Source organism: Vigna unguiculata, chromosome 10 (assembly GCF_037176805.1).
Source record: "Vigna unguiculata cultivar grain cowpea cultivar isolate G323 ecotype 2 chromosome 10, ASM3717680v1, whole genome shotgun sequence".
Lineage (NCBI taxonomy): Eukaryota > Viridiplantae > Streptophyta > Magnoliopsida > Fabales > Fabaceae > Vigna > Vigna unguiculata.
This window is the reverse complement of record NC_140801.1, coordinates 33,458,078-33,474,679: the sequence shown is the minus strand read 5'-3', so window position 1 is coordinate 33,474,679 and position 16,602 is coordinate 33,458,078. Positions and strand designations below refer to the sequence as shown.

The 16,602-nt window shown below is 34.3% G+C and overlaps 1 long non-coding RNA gene and 1 pseudogene across 1 annotated transcript; one reads left to right on the top strand and one right to left on the bottom strand.

Moving 5' to 3' along the window:
- Positions 1–9,387: 9,387 nt before the first annotated feature.
- Positions 9,388–9,862, top strand: LOC146882413 (uncharacterized). Its single transcript, XR_014985291.1, has 3 exons — positions 9,388–9,495; positions 9,578–9,667; positions 9,740–9,862. It is a non-coding gene; the product is annotated as an uncharacterized LOC146882413 (long non-coding RNA).
- A 1,876-nt stretch (positions 9,863–11,738) lies between these two features.
- On the bottom strand, positions 11,739–13,805 carry LOC114165406 (protein FAR1-RELATED SEQUENCE 5-like; annotated as a pseudogene).
- Positions 13,806–16,602: the final 2,797 nt, after the last annotated feature.

The window sequence follows — 16,602 nt, the reverse complement described above, 5'->3', positions numbered from 1 at the left end:
AATTGATTTACACCCAAGCAACCCAATTTCGAATAATAAATCAAGAATATACTTTCTTTGGCATAGAAAAATACCATGTTTAGATCTATCAACTTTAATATCTAAAAAATATTTGAGGTTTCTAAATTGTTTCATCTCAAATTCATATGCAAGGTATTGTTTCCAATTAGAAATCTCATCATGATCACCTCCTGTAACTATCATATCATCTATATAAATAATCAAAGTTGTAATTTTACCTTTTCTATTCTTAAAAAATAAGGTATGATTAGAGTTACTTTCACTATAGCTCTTCACTGTGTGTACCACTACAAATCTTTACCTTGGTATTTGTGCTCCGGAAAACTCAATGGGTGGGATAAAACATAGCAACACAAGAGTGTGACTTTGTTAATTTACTAATAGATAGAAGATTACAATTCAAAGTAAGAACAAATAAGACATCAGTTATAGATAAAGAAGGTGAAAGTAACACGGTACCAACACCTTCAATAAGAGATTGGACTCCATTGGCATTAATAATAACTGTTTTGGAACTTCTACGAGAAAAATGAGTAAACATATGGGGATCACAAGTCATATGATCAGTAGCACTTGTATCGACTATCCAATCATTATCCTTAGTAACAACAAAAAGATTAAGTGCAAATTTATATATACCTGACTTGGTCACAAATCCAATAGTAGTATATTTATGGCTCTTCATATTTTTTGCTTCATTCACATGAGTCACAACGGAAGTTATAAAGTAAGGTTTCTTCAAAAATTTACTCAAAGAAATCAACAATATAATGATTCCTACATTATAGAGGAAGTTAGTGTTGGCTTTAATACCATGTTAAGAAGTGGACTTTAAGCCTCACTCAACCCTACAAAATCGGCTTATAAGGTAAGGTTTGTAACCACTTATATAGTCTAAATTGGCCTTATCACTAGTCAATACGGGACATCCAACATACCCCTCTCACGTCGTAGTATATACGTCTTGTGCATGAAACTAGACATTAGTGGATGGTCAGATAGTAGCCCGATAGTGCCTAGAATAATTGACGCACCAAACAACAAATTTTGCTGGGATAAGCTCAAACCTGACTCTAATACCACATAAAAAAGTTTCAAAGAAATTATAATCGTATTATTTAATTGTTTCACGCTTTAATGGGGTAGGGGATGCCATAACTAGCTTGATATATAAAATCACCTTTTGAATATTTTTTATCAATCAATATTTAGAAAACATAATCAAAAGGTTTAAAATACAATTCAACTCTTGTGTTTTTCCGGTTTATATATATATATATATATAAAAGAATCCCTATAATTCATATTCTTTTGACATAATTATATATGCATAAATCCTTGATGTCTAACAATCATAATATTTAATTGCCTAACACTTTAATGGGGTAGGGAATGCCATAACTAGCTTCTTTTATTCCAGGACACATAAGTTATTTTTTGTTTTAAATGTGATAATTCAAAATTTATTTGTTTCTCTTTGAAGTACATAATTTAATTATCTTTTTTTTTCTAATGATACAATTCAGAAGTTATTCTTACTAGGACTAGGGGCGTTCACCTCCAAAGTGTTGGAATAAAAGGGAAGATTCATCTGCAAAAGACTCTCTGATGTTCAAATCAATAAGAGAGTTTGGATCTATATGAATGTATAAGTGAGTACGAGAGAATGTGTCATTCCCTAGAAGAATGGCCAATATTTTTAGGTTTTATGGGCCTATAAGAAATCATATATAAAATCAAGAATATCAATAATAATAAAATTTACCAGATATAGTACGGTTGATACAATAATAAAAGATAATATGAACTAATCAAGTATATCATATATTCAGCTACTATATGATATCAAAGGATATATTGCATGTTATCAAACTACTAGGATTTGACCATATATTCTGTTAATATAAAATAAATAATTGAGCCAACGAATATATCGTATGATATTATTAACCATTTTAGGTCAATAGCGCAAATGGGCCTTATTGGACCATGTTTCTTAGCATATTTGTTAGGTCAAGTAGGTACACAACCCCCCCCCCCCCCAAGCTTGGAAGTTTGATTAGCATGCACATGTTGTGATTGCTACTAACCATTTGGTCAGATTTTGTTCGACTTTGTGTTTTGTAGGTGGATTGACCATTTGGCCTAATTGTAAGTGATCGTCTTTGATCATGTTGTACTTAGTGTTACCTTAGGTCATCTTTTACGGAGTTGTGAGTGGTCTTCTTTTGATCGAGTTATGCTTATATTGATTTATGGTCATCTTACTTTTAAGGTCGGCTTGTTGAATGCTTGGTTAGATGTGACATTTATGCACTTTTTTTATTTCTGTGAGGCCTTTAGGAGAGGTTTCCTCTAGGTAGTGTGTTTAGGCATCATAATGATTGCTATGGGAGTTTTATTTTAAAAGCATTTGGAATATTTTATAGACTATGATATAATAGTTTTCTATTTTGAGAATTATTTTCATTTGGAAAGATTTGTAATAAGTTTTCTTGACAACTTATACTGAATTGGTTTGAGTTTTAATGATGTTTTATTTTGGATAACAAATTTATTCAAAGGACATTTTGACAAGTGATTTTTATAAATAAAATGATTGTGAAGCTCCTATTTAATAGGATAGTATTGAGGTTATGTTTTGAAGTTTTAAAAAATTTTAAATCGCACGTGGCATCTCAGAAGGGATGTTACTCCTAATGTGTTAGACCTTTCCTTATTAAAAAGTTTTCATTAAGCCTTAATTCGAACGTTAAAACCAACAATGAACTCTATGTTTGTATGTCCAATCAATTATTTGTTATATTCTAGTCTAGGTTCTAATATCGTGTTCAATGCTTATATACCCGCAAATATACAATCAATATCATGTAGTTAAGATTGAGAATAGAACACAAGAGTATGGAAAATAAATATTACTAAATAGCAAAAATCACAAAGAGTTAAGATAAATTACATCCAACCCCGTGAATACGGGTATTAGTTACTCTTATACATTATGAACACTAGAAAAAGAATGAGGATGAATGTCTCTAGTCTCTAGAATGTGTCTTTGTCTCAAAAGATCAAGTTCCCTCCCCCCCCCCCCCCCAAAAAAAAGGGAGGTTCATTCCGAATAAGGGGTAAATTTTAATTGTGTAGAGCAATATATTTAAAGACTTTCGAAATTGAACTAGGCCTAAAATTTGTACTTGAATAAATTATAATAGATAATCATTGATATATATCTTTCAGCTTCTGAGATTCTATATCTTTAATATATTCTTCAATCTTCTGAGATTTTATATCTTTAATATATTCTTCAATCTTCTAGGATCTCCATATCTTTGATATATTTTTCAAATCTTATGAGATTTCCACTTATCAGCAAAATATTAACCAAAAATTATCTTTTCCAAAATTATCTATTCCAAAATTATCTAATAAAATCTTATTATGTAGTAAAAGATAATAATCAAAATACCAATAAAAGATAAAGTAATTATCTTTTCTAAATTTATCTATAAAATCTTAATTATCTCAACATATAATAATAATAATCAAAACACGAATAAAAGATAAAGGACTTATCTATTCTAAAATTATTTAATAAACCCTTAATAATTTAAAACTAATAATAATAATACTAATAAAAGATAAAAATAAAAATAAATAAATAAAAACATGATAATGTCAATTATCAAGCAAGTAAGGCGCAACCCTTAGACTTAAAGCGTAGCATATCTTACTTCCTTAGGGACAACCTTTATCACGAAAATGATGAAGTTGTCCTTGACCAAGAACTTTATACCCATGTATGGGGTAGATACAACAACTTCGAGCTTATTCAGGCCAATTAAAATGTTATAAGAGGTGTTAACTTCCACTAAGAGGTATCGTACCATTACAATACGATAGGCTTTTGACGTCTCAAAGGTTGTCAGCAAATCGAGGTAAACATTAGTGTGGACCCTTTCTTGGACGAATCCAAGTAATGGTTTTGAATATTGTGAGGTCAAGTTGCTCTGGATATCTAGCTTCTTGAAGGTATGTCAGAACAAAACATCGGTTGAGTTGCCTTGGTTGATCAAAATCTTGTATACCTGCCAATTCACGATGGTTGTCGTGACGACCATAGGGTCGTCTGTAACAGAGGTAGATGTCGCTATGGGAACTGGCTCACTGAATTGATATTACTCTAGTATCTCTTCTTAATTGCTTGGTGTAAGACTCGAGAAAAATTAGACTAAAGGGAAACACATGGAAAAATTAATGACTTTATTAAGATTGTTGATTTATTTAATTTAATTAGGTCATTAAATTATGAAATAAATATTATTTGAGTGGTTTGAGTTATTGTTGTATTTATAATGATTATTTAAGTGATGTAAGTTATTGTTTTATTTATTTTAAAATTTGATGTTATATGTAATGTTGAAAATATATGTATATAATTAAGTGGTGCATATTATAACATGAGAAAGTAATTGGTCTAGTTGTTGGAGAGTGAATATGTGCTTGCAGGTTCTTGGGTTCGATTCTGGATGTGTTTATTTAGTGGTTTTAATATTTTAATATTTAATTATGGCGGATGCACAATATATGTTTATAATTTATTCGTGCAAATTGTATTATGAGAAAGCTTGTAGATTGGTGGTTGTAGTACATGCTACTGGTTCGAAGGTTCATGAGTTTGAATCTTGTGTATTTATAATGGTTCATCTTTAAGTTATTTTTCTCTTTCTTCTTTAATGGTGGGACCCACGGATTTTTCTGTAGTTTTCTCTCTCCTCCGTTAATCTTTAAAAACGTGGTTCTCTATCTTTCTGTTGCATTTTTTTTTCGGAAAATGATATGCTGACCCCTTAATTTGACTCCATAAGTGACTCCATGACATGGCATGCACAGGTGGATATAATTTTTTAAATTAAAATTAATTTTTTTGAAACATTTTACTTGAAACGTGGCTTGTAGCGGAGAGTGGGTTTGGGCGTGAATAATCGGGTCAGAAGCCGTTTTTCGAGAGTGGGTTAGGGCGTGAGTATTCGGGTCAGAAGCACTTTTTGGATAGTGGGTTGAACGTTTGTATTTGCTTCTCCTTCTCCTGCGCACTCAGTCTCCGCACAGTCGCCGCACGAAAATGCTCTTCTCACCGGCGAAGGGTTTATTGGCGAAGGGTTTATTGGTAAAGATTTTTAACATTCTTTCCTTCTCCCCGCGCTGACTGGTATGGTTCTCACTTCACCCTGTTTTGTGGTCGCAGTTCTAGGTTGTATTGTCACCGGCAAGGGCAGCGGTTTCTGGAGTGGTTATTGTGGCGAAGGAAGATAGCAGAATCTGTGTGGCGGCTAAACCTTGAAAGGATTAGGGTTTGCGGACAGCGAGGGCGTTTGCTGCGGAGGAGTTCAACCGTTTGTATTTTCTCCTTCTCCCGCGTAGTTAGTCAAAAATCGTATTCTCTTCGAACAATCTCCGTTTTTCTTCCCACCGGCAAGGTATGCAGTCTAGATGGCGAATGGTTTTTTGGTCGAAAATTTGATCTTTCTTTCGTTTCTCCCCCGTGCTAACTGGTATGAGTTCTCATTTCACCCATTTTTGTGGTCGCAGTTCCAGGTTCTATTGTCACCGACAACGGCAACGCTTTTCGGAGTGAAAGGGAGTTCTGAGGAAGCATATCCTCCATTGTTCAAAGGTCGCACTTCTACGGAGGACCGGGACCGGGTTTGTAGTAGATTGTAGGTATGACGATTTTCTTTGTATTTGTTTTGTTAGGGTTTGTTTTGTTGCGTTTTGATAATTGTTAGATGTCGTGATTGTTCTTCATGGATTGACCAGCCATTAGGATATGAACAATTTTTTTGTAAAGATTTACTATTGTTTTTCTCTTTCTGGCTTTGCTGCATATCACCTGCCAAATTGTCAAGAAAAAGACTGCCAGAAAAATACCTTGTTGAAAATTACTGCCAAAAAAATTACATGTATAGAAGAGGATCCCCAAATTATCAAGCAAATGTTTAATTTTTTCTGCTTTGTTTGTAAGCAGTGCCTTGTTTTTCTCCATCCAATAACTGGTTATTGTAGGCCTTAATTGTGGCTTTCCCCTTTTTCTTCTTTGATCCTCTATCAGCTTGCCTGTTGGCAGCACCATCACTTTCCATGTCATTGGACTTATTGAACCTCGTCCACTGTCGTCCTACTTTAGCTTCATTGGGTACTTTAACATTACCAGGCATGGTAGTGCCAGCACACCTTGAAATATGTAATGTCTCAAACTCTTTCACAACATGATCACAGATGTCGTAGTAGACACTTAGTTTTGTTTTGTTTTGGTTGTTTCTGTAATATTTGGTCATTATAGTTTTGAAGGCTCAACTTGTGAAAAGAATACAAAATAAAATAAAAAGATCATATGATCATTTTCATATCTCTATAGTGACATCATCATTGTAAGATTTTCTACTAGGCTTTAAGATAAGAGCTGCAGTAGCCACTAATGGGTTATCAACACACATAACTAGTGCATCCATATCCACTATTACTGTATCCATTCATCTCCAACATTGCTGAAACACCAATTTTTTTTTCTTATCATTGCCTAAACGTAAAATTTAAACTGTCATAAAGAGTTACTGTTAAAGTCATTATATTTTGAAGAAGATTCTGATATCATTTTCTTTAGTAATATGAAATTTGTCTTCTTTCAATTATTTGTTCATCCGTAGCAACATCCATGATCAATTTTTTGAGTTTGAAGTGGTAGAGATTTGCATATGTCAAAATGATGTAGACCATGTTAATATGTTATCTGATTCATCATACTGCATATATTTGGAGTTTATCCATCTATGCCTTTCACATGACCTTTTGAATGTTGTGTGACATAATAATTAAATCATCCTCTTAGGAAAACCAAGTACTAGTTTTTTGAATAGGTATATTAAATCTGTCACATTTTGTGCATGATGACCTGTGTGGAAGTAAGTGATGACCTGTGCAGCATTTGTTGCAACAATGTGGTTATACTCAATTTTTTGAACCCATACTGTAGCAGTCAATTCGTGTGTTTGGAGTGACTGAATTTGGTTAATAATATGTGATTTGTAATAAGTGGGGTTAAAGATGTCTAATTTGTTGGTGATGACTTTTATGCACCCAAATGATGACCTGTGTGGAAGTAAGTGATGACCTGTGCAGCATTTGTTGCAACAATGTGGTTTTACTAAATTTTTTGAACTCATACTATAGCAGGCAATTCATGTGTTTGGGGTGACTGAATTTGGTTAATAATATGTGATTTGTAATAAGTGGGGTTAAAGATGTCTGATTTGTTGGTGATGACTTTTGTGCACCCAACTGATGACCTGTGTGGAAGTAAGTGATGACCTGTGCAGCATTTGTTGCAACAATGTGGTTATACTCAATTTTTTGAACTCATACTATAGCAGTCAATTCGTGTGTTTGGGGTGACTGAATTTGGTTAATAATATGTGATTTGTAATAAGTGGGGTTAAAGATGTCTGATATATAGGTGATGACTTTTGTGCACCCAACTGATGACCTGTGATACATTTTTTGCAATCAGTATTAATCCAATTTTTATCTGTTTTGTTATGGCAGTCAATAATTGTTTATGATGTTATTTACTTTGGTCGATGTGATAAATTTTCACTTATATTTGGTCCTTTGTGGATATATGTTTGATGAATTTCAATGAACTTGGTATGTTATTTAGGAATTTTAAGTAAGATGTCTAGTAAACGTGAACGTAAATGTATTCCGGAAGCAGGCAATAAGGGAAAGAAGAACAAGGTGGTGGAAAATGTTGATCATGTATAATTAGAATCTTTAAGTGATTTAACTTTTTTTATTATTTATAATAAATAATATTTTGTTCATGGTGCTATAGGTGCGAATTGTGCATAGGTGCGAAAGCAAGTACATTGTTGAAGTAAACAATGTACTAAAAGCCACCCATCGTAAGCGGATTCAGGCAACACCATTTAGATGGTGTTTGGAGGTGGATAGCGCATTGGAAATAAATTGTCCTTTGTTGAGGGAAGTGTTGCGTAGATGGGTTCCACAAGGGGAATACATTCGTGTAGGTCAGCATTTGGTGGGGTTATCGGTTTATGATGTTTGTATATGCTTAGGTCTTAGTATGGTTGGTAAATGTGTTGAATTTGATGTTGATGTAAGTGGGGTAGTAGGTTCACTTTTTGAGAAGAAACCAATCACCTTGCGAGACATAATTAACAAGATTAAGAACCTAGTGGTTAGTGATGATGATGATGTAGACAATGCGTATAGGTTGTATCTGTTACTTTGTTTTACTGTATTTTATTTTCCTAGGACATCTAGGACAGTGACCAATATGCCTTTCAAAGTGTTAGACAACCTTGACAACTTAAGCGACTATAACTGGGCAGAGTCAGTGCATAGTTTTTTGATCTCTGCACTCAATCGTGGATGTAAGGTTGTACGAGAAAAGATAAATACTCGTAGCCTTAACTTAGCCGGATCTGTTGTAGTTGTTCAGGTAATTATTGTTTTAAGAACCTTTATTTTCCTTATGCATTTTTATAATTTATTGATTTGTCTAACATTGTTATAGGTTTGGGCTACTCGTCGTCTTGGCTTAGAAGATGTAGAGGGGGAGGTTCAATTCCTAAGATTTCTGCGGTGGCCCTCTGTGAAGATTAGGACACCTAATATTGAGTCTGCTTTTGAAAAGAATAAGGTTTTATTTGAGTTGTATTTGTATATGTTTGGTTAAATTTGGTTTTATTACGAAATGTGTTCCAAAACAGATTTTTCTTATTTGTAGATTGTGTTTGGTTAGGCCCTAAGTGCAGAGGAGAAGAACAACCCAATAGTGCAAAATGTCGTTCATATTGAGGAGCAATATAATGTGAAAAATGATGGCATTCATGGTGTTTCTCATTCCAAACAGCAAGTGGATTTGGAAGAAAAATTTGAAAAACATGAACGGATGATTCTATACATGAAAGAACAGATAAAGAAGATGCGTTATGAATTTTTTGATGCTCCTGAACCTGACTCTTGTGCAGGTAAAGGAAATGATGTTAATGAAGAAGATGGATGTCCTTCTGAGCAAAGGAAGTGTGATGAAGGCCAGGCTTGTCCTTCACACCGGAAAGAGAGTCCGCAACCTCATCAGTGTGAGGAAGATGACCTGAATGACAAACCAAAAACCAACCATAATGGAGACGACAAAGCTATTAAGCCTAACACTGAAGGTCAAAGTAATACACTATTTATAGATAAGGCTAAATTGTATAAGGATGTGACTATTGTTGGTTGTTCCAGGTATTCTATTTTTATTAATAATGTATTCAACGACAACACACACTAATAGTTAACACTTGAAGTTGTTTCTTTTGACTTTTCAAAACTATTTATGTTGATTTGAATGGTGAGATATTGAGGAGCGATGAATGTCAATGTTTTCGTCCTCGTGGTTGGATTGATAACATGGTAAATTATGAAACTTAAGTTTATGACTATTTCTATTGTTACTACAACCATGTACTGATATAATTATTGTTTTTGTGTTCAGTCTATAATGTTTGCAGCCTACGAGTTCATGTATAAACAGAAAATGCTGACCGGGAAGATTAGCAGGGTTATATTCAATCCTTTCTATACAGTAAGTTTTATTTTTTCCTTTAATATTTATGCTTAAATTAGTGTATAAGTATTGACATTTGTTGTGATTCAGAATGCAGTTATCCTTGATTGTAACAAAAGAAAGGTGAATAGACGTGTGTGGTGTCTAGATGACTACAGGCATTACTTGACACGTGATTTGGTTTCAGTGCAGGATATATTAACAGCAAATTTTGTGAGTATCTTTACTTGTTAAATGCTCTTATATTTTGTTACAAAATGAAATGTGTTTGTTAATGTTACTTCTATTCAATTGTTTGCCCCAGTCATTTATGCTGAACATTGGTGGTGTTATGCTTTTAATTGTAAAACGAAAGAGTTCTTTGTCTTAGATTCACTTGCACACAAATGTCGAAGGCGAAAACAGATTGATAGTCACGTGGTAAGTCCATGTGTGACATTATAAATTTTCAATTACTGATGTTCATTGTGTTCACATTATTTATGTTCGATTTATATTTGTTATAGGTACAAAATGTGGAACACCTCTTTTGGCTATTCTTAAATGACAAAAAAGAATTGAAGCAAACATATGAAGTCCACATTGAAGACGTTCCTGAACAGCCTAATTTGTAAGCACGACTTTAATTGAGTAGCCTAATTTGTAAGCACAACTTTAATTAGGAAGTTTTCAATAAATGTTTTGTTAACCACTTCCAGGCATGATTGTGGTATTATGGTGTCGAAGTATCTTGAGATATGGGACGGCGTCAAAAGATTTGATGGGAAAAGCATGCCAACTTACACTAATGTGAGTATAATACCCTCGGAACTGTTTACATTTAACTTGCATAAAGTTTTTTTGATATGAATGTCTAATTAAGTAGTTGTTCTTTGGTGGCAGGAGGATCTACAACAATTCAGGCAGCAGTACATTTGTGATTGGATTCTTCACCCAGAAAATAAGCATAGGGAGGCTGTCCTTGAAATATTTAAACCATATTTAAAGAAGTAGAAATGTTAATATTTTAGTGTTGATTAATAGTGTAACTTTAAGGTCTTTTTGTATATGGCTGACGTCCAAAAGAACTCTTAGTTGCACTCCTTTATACAGTGCCGAGGGTTACAATGACTAGAATCAATTTTGTAAACTATGTTTTTAACAATCACTTCTGTTATATATTAAAGTTGCATGCTGTTTGTTATGTGATGACCGACTTCCATATAAGTGTATACCCACTTTATATTTTTGTTACCAGGTAATTGATGATAAGTACGTTGGTTTCCCTGATTATAAATATGATTATAAATTCTGATACCAACATTGAATTAACGTGTCGGTTGTACAACTTTTTTGTGAACAATAATATTGCGAATTTTGACAACAAAAAGTGGAGATGATATTAATGACTACTATTGAACGTAGTCAACAGTAATTAGTACAAATACTTTGACCGTGTGAATAAATAAACATGTCATTGACAAACACAAACTCTAATAACAAAAGGTGTTTGGTTATGCCATGTTGATCATCCCAATTGATCCAAAAAATGTCCTCTTTGATGATACTAGTTCCTGAAAAAAAAAATACCATATTAAGCTATCATAAATATAAGGCAAAATTAAACATGTTTGTACTGTGGCATACCTAATGATCTGTTCTGTACCAATAAGTTGTTGATTACTTTCTATTGATGTTAAAAGTGATAGAAAGTCTGTGCACTGGACATCATAAACCTGGGCATGGTATAAGGGTAATTAATTAATTCCATAAAATACCATAACAAGATATAGTTACGAAAGGAATACTAACCATGTTGGTTGTGGAACCACTTTGAGCAATCAAAATTTCATTAGCTGGTGCAATTGAAGTATGTAGTTCCCCATCCTAAAGTGCATGTCCACAAATGAAATTAAAAACTGGATAACCTGCATATTAAAAAATGGTCCTGTATATAAACATAATAAATACATACAGTGGCATTACGAGAAGCTTTATTTCTAGCTGCTGCATTTTTCTTTTTTTTGCATATCTTCTCTACCGTTGATTGCATCCTTGTACCTCGTGGTCGACCCTTTCTTTTAACATGAATTGGACTTCGGATCGTTGTTTAGTGAGGACCACTATTAATTGGAGAAGAAATTTGCACATTTGTTTGTTGACAGTTTCCTAATGTTGTGGAACAAGGTAACAAAGGATTCCTTGATAATAAGTCTAATTGGGAACACAAGAATTCTGTACCCCTCTCGCTTTGGCATGCAAACTCAGCACTGTCATAGAACTTTTTACACAATAAGTCATACCTTTGAATAGTGGGTTCATCTTTCTTAGTGTAATATGATGCTCTTATCAAAGTATGCCTTCGCAATATGCGTTTGCTCCATCGACTTAAAATATATTTTTGTGAAACTAGTTTTACCTCCTCTTGGGCAAGGACCATCAAGCTGTGGCGGCAAAGAACTCCTCTAAACTCAAAAAGCCGGCAAGTGCATTCAATGTCTTTTGTCTCAACATCAAATATAACTTCATTAAATTTGTCTGCACTTTGGTCTTTCCATATCAACGCCTCTTTAACAATATATTTTGCTTTACAACCATGAACTTCAACACTTGATATTACAATTCATCTTACACCGAAGCTCATTTTGCACTTCACTAAACTTCGCATGAGTGTATTCATCTTGAAATTGTCTCTCAATAAATGACTGAGAGCCACATGGAAGGGTAGTATTAGCAGAAGCAAAATCTGCTTCGCACTCTTTCTTTGACTTAGAACGAAGGGCATTGTCATATTGGACAACAAACTGTTGGAGTGTTGTAGTAGAGTTGATGAACCCATCAAAGAAAGCATTCATTCCCTCACTTCTCTGAGTTGTGGACATGCCTGCCCAAAAATGACATTTCAAATAACAAGGAACCCATCGACGTCTTTCTTTGTAAAGAGTGTAAAGCCATTCATTAAGTTGAAGATCATACTTTTCAATGAACTTTGCCCACCCATTCTCAAAATCTTCAGCACTATCTGACTCATATACCAATTCTTTTACACCATGCTTAATTTCCTTGTATTTGGTATATCCCACTAATTTTTCTGGTAGTTTTTTCATGATGTGCCAAAGGCACCAACGATGTCGGGTGTTGGGGAAGACAATTTCAATGGCATTTTGCATCGCCCTGCATTGATCAGTGACAATTCCTTCAGGGGCTTTATTTCCCATGCATCGCAACCAACTTCGAAATAGCCACACAAAGGTACCAGTATCTTTAGCACATAGAAGCCCACACCCTAATAAGATTGACTGACCATGGTGATTAACACCCACGAATGGTGCAAATGGCATATCGTACTTATTAGTTAAGTATGTGGTGTCGAAGGACACAATGTCACCAAAATCTGCACATGCAACCCGACTCCTTCCGTCTGCCCAAAATATATTGCTTATGCGATTATCTGCATCAACATCAATTTCGAAAAAGAAGTCTTTGTTCAACTCCCTCATACTGGAAAAATGATTTAATAAAGCTTGTCCGTCACCTTCCTTCCCTAATGTGCGACGTTGCTGACCAATATAGTTTCTTGCGTCTCTTTCGACAAAATCCAAGTTCTCAAACCCCCCTGCATCAGACACCAACGAACGAAAGCTCTTGTGAACAGGCACACCCGCTTCGTCATTAATGTTAAGGGTTCTTTTGGCTTGCATATTCAACTTCCTATGCCCACGAATGAGTCTTGACTTAGATGGACTTACGTCAGATTGTGTTCGTGGACCACACTGCTAATCATCCACTTATCTTCTCTTCTAACGACAGTAATGCGCGTAGGACATTGCTTTCTTTGTGTGGGCAGTGTCTTCATTTCAGGTGGTATGGATGACACACATTTTCCCTCCCTGGAACACACTAATTTGAAGTAACATAGTTGATTGTCATTGTCTTTTCTCGAAGTTCTGATTCTTGTCCCGAAACCACTTCTAATTGCGTATTCTTTGTAAAATTTCTTCACGTTGTCAACACTGTCAAAATACATCCCAACACACGGAGAAATGACATCAACAGGATGTTGTTCATTGTCTTCCTTATCAATACCTTCCTCGTCCAAGATAGTTCCACTATCATCATCTTCTTCTAATAAATTGATGTCCTCCAAACCTATTGCATTTTCTTGTACGTAATCCATCTACAGGTAATTCATAAAACTCTTTTAGGTTCGAAAATAGTTCTGACATACTAATCTTATTTCTATTGCAGCAACACACATAGTAGGACAAAGTAACTTTTATGTCCACTTTAGTAAGGGTACTTCGAAAACCATACAACCTCACCTTACTACACAAAGCATTAAATGCATTCATTCCCTCAACGCAAAAAAATTGATTTTTAGGTTTTACAGGTTTGTATTAACCTTCAAACAGCGTTTACCACAACATTACGTACCTCGATTCTTTGGACGGGTATATGCGAAACTTCTTTGTGGAGGTGCGGAATGTTAGTTTCAACATTTATTGCTTTTTGCCACGGTTGGTTTCTGTCGCATTGAAAGCAAGCGTCTCATGAAGATGGAGGTTGGAGGAAGTAAAAGCCATTTAATGATTCTGTGTGGGGAGAAGCAATGTAACAGGGCACACTCTCTCAAACAGATCAAAATGAAAGAGCTTTAAATTTGCCGTGTTCAAAAAGCAATTGAAGGGCACATTGGTAATTTAGGGTTATGTTTTAAAGTCTATAAAAGCACCCTCATGTTGTCGTTCCTTATATTTCAACCACCCTTATGAACGTGAATTCAATTATCGCACACCACCTTGCCCATTAATTATGTTAAAATATCAGTGGCTAACCATTTTTTTTTGTTTGCGTTCGTCTTTGGTATTAAGTGCAGGAGTGCAAAAATGGATCCTTGGGAGGCTCTTGCTGTTGATGATGCTGTTTTGAAAGAATTTTTGGAACGGTGCAATGGCAACACTACTTTCATCCCTGGCCCTGCTGGACATGCCCAGGCTGTTTTGCTTAACAGAGACTTAAATGAAACCCATAATACACAAGAGTTTTTGAACAACATGGCTGTTGCTAGTCGTGCACGAGATTTCTATACCAATGCATGGACATGGACGGAAAAATTCATCAAACACCACGGTTAGCATTTTTTCCTTACTCCAAAACCAATGCTATTGAAGTTTATAGGATAAAATTTTCATTAATTAATATCGCATAATTTCCAGGTTTAGTTGACGACGGAGACATTAAAAATATAACTCCACTATCAAACAGGAAATCAATGAATAGAATGGCTTTTGTTGCTTGTGCTGTCAAAGAGTGCAAACCAAACGGCCTAGGGGACATGCTCATCACTATTAAGGTTATTTTTTATTTACTGATTTTGGTGCACTCCATTATTTAGTTGTTGCTCATGTGTAAAATGACTTTGTCAGGAGCCTACTGATACAGCCAAGGCAAGCCTACACAACAAAGTTCTATCAGATCGTGAGTTTGGTAGTGACATTGGTGTTGACTCTGTATTATTGTTGGAAGAAATAAGTGAACTATGAAATAATTTCTCTTGATTACTTTTCCTCTTCTTGTACAATTACTTATTAAACTTTATGAATTTTGATTCAATAGGTTGCTATATTCAGACCTTTTGGGTACCTCAACATCACACTTAGGAACATTGTCAAGGTAAATAAGTAATCTTCACACAAATATGATTTTTTTAATTCATACCGTGTGTTTAAGTCACAATATAACCATTCACGACATTTGTAGGTTTTCAAGTATGACATCACTCATCCAACTGAAGAAGAAGTTCAAACTTCTATGCCTATGGTGCGACTTAACTATGTTGTCAAACAAAATGTGGAAATTGATGCCCAACCTAGTAAAAATTCCAATCCAAACGTAAATGACAACACAAATATGGGACCCAATTTGCAGCCCAACGTGGAGCCTACTAACACGGCTAATGTGGAGGATATACTGCAGAGGATGGTTCCTCCATCCACAAATATTCCATGTGTTGAGGTTGGGGAGAGTTCCAAAGTTCAATCTTCTGTTCTGGATAATATATCACTCACCTAACTCATTAGTGTTTAATGTCTTCAATTTTTAGGTTATTTATATTTAACTTTAGTGTTTCTGATGTTGATTTTAATTTTCATGGCACTGTTGGAATGATCTACTACATCTATGATATTAAACTTATTTTATCAATGTCATATCCATTTCACTGTCAGTTTAACTTATTATATGATCATCTATGTACAAATAATTGTTGACCACTGACAAAGATTTTGCACACCTTCATAATTTCTTATATATGAAAAAGGTTATAGTATGAAACTCACTTACAATAAATCACATAAATAGAGTAAAATTTAATGTAGGCTACTGCCCATGATCAATCTGTGGGAAAGTTGTGGTACAAGTGGAATATAACATACATGCCTAACACTGACAATAATAATTGGTTATCAATGAAGTATTAAGTGCTGACCTACAATAAACATTTTGCACACCTTCCAAATTCGTGGTCTCTGATAACATAAATTCTACGAAAGTTAACATTACCAAAGTAGGCGTGTGATAATTGATAATAACTACTCCATGAAATATAACATTTTTATTGCGTATATGAAATATATTAAACAACAACAAACTACGTGTAGCATAATTCATCCACAACTCCAACATGATATTTTTGTTATCTGTATTCAAATTATATAATGACTCAAGAACAATTAAGTAGTGACCTGGTTCAAAAAATTGGACATAATAACTCTTAAATTTTTAAATGTAGATCAATCATATATTAAGTGTTGACTTGTGAACAACATCTTGCACATAATTAATCATTTGTCATCTGTGTGGTAACCAAGATGACTAAATTTTGGACCACATATGTATTCGTTGTTCACCTGTTATAAAATTTAGTTGCACTCAGTCAAAATTAAGATGAACAACATCCAACTATCACTTAACAT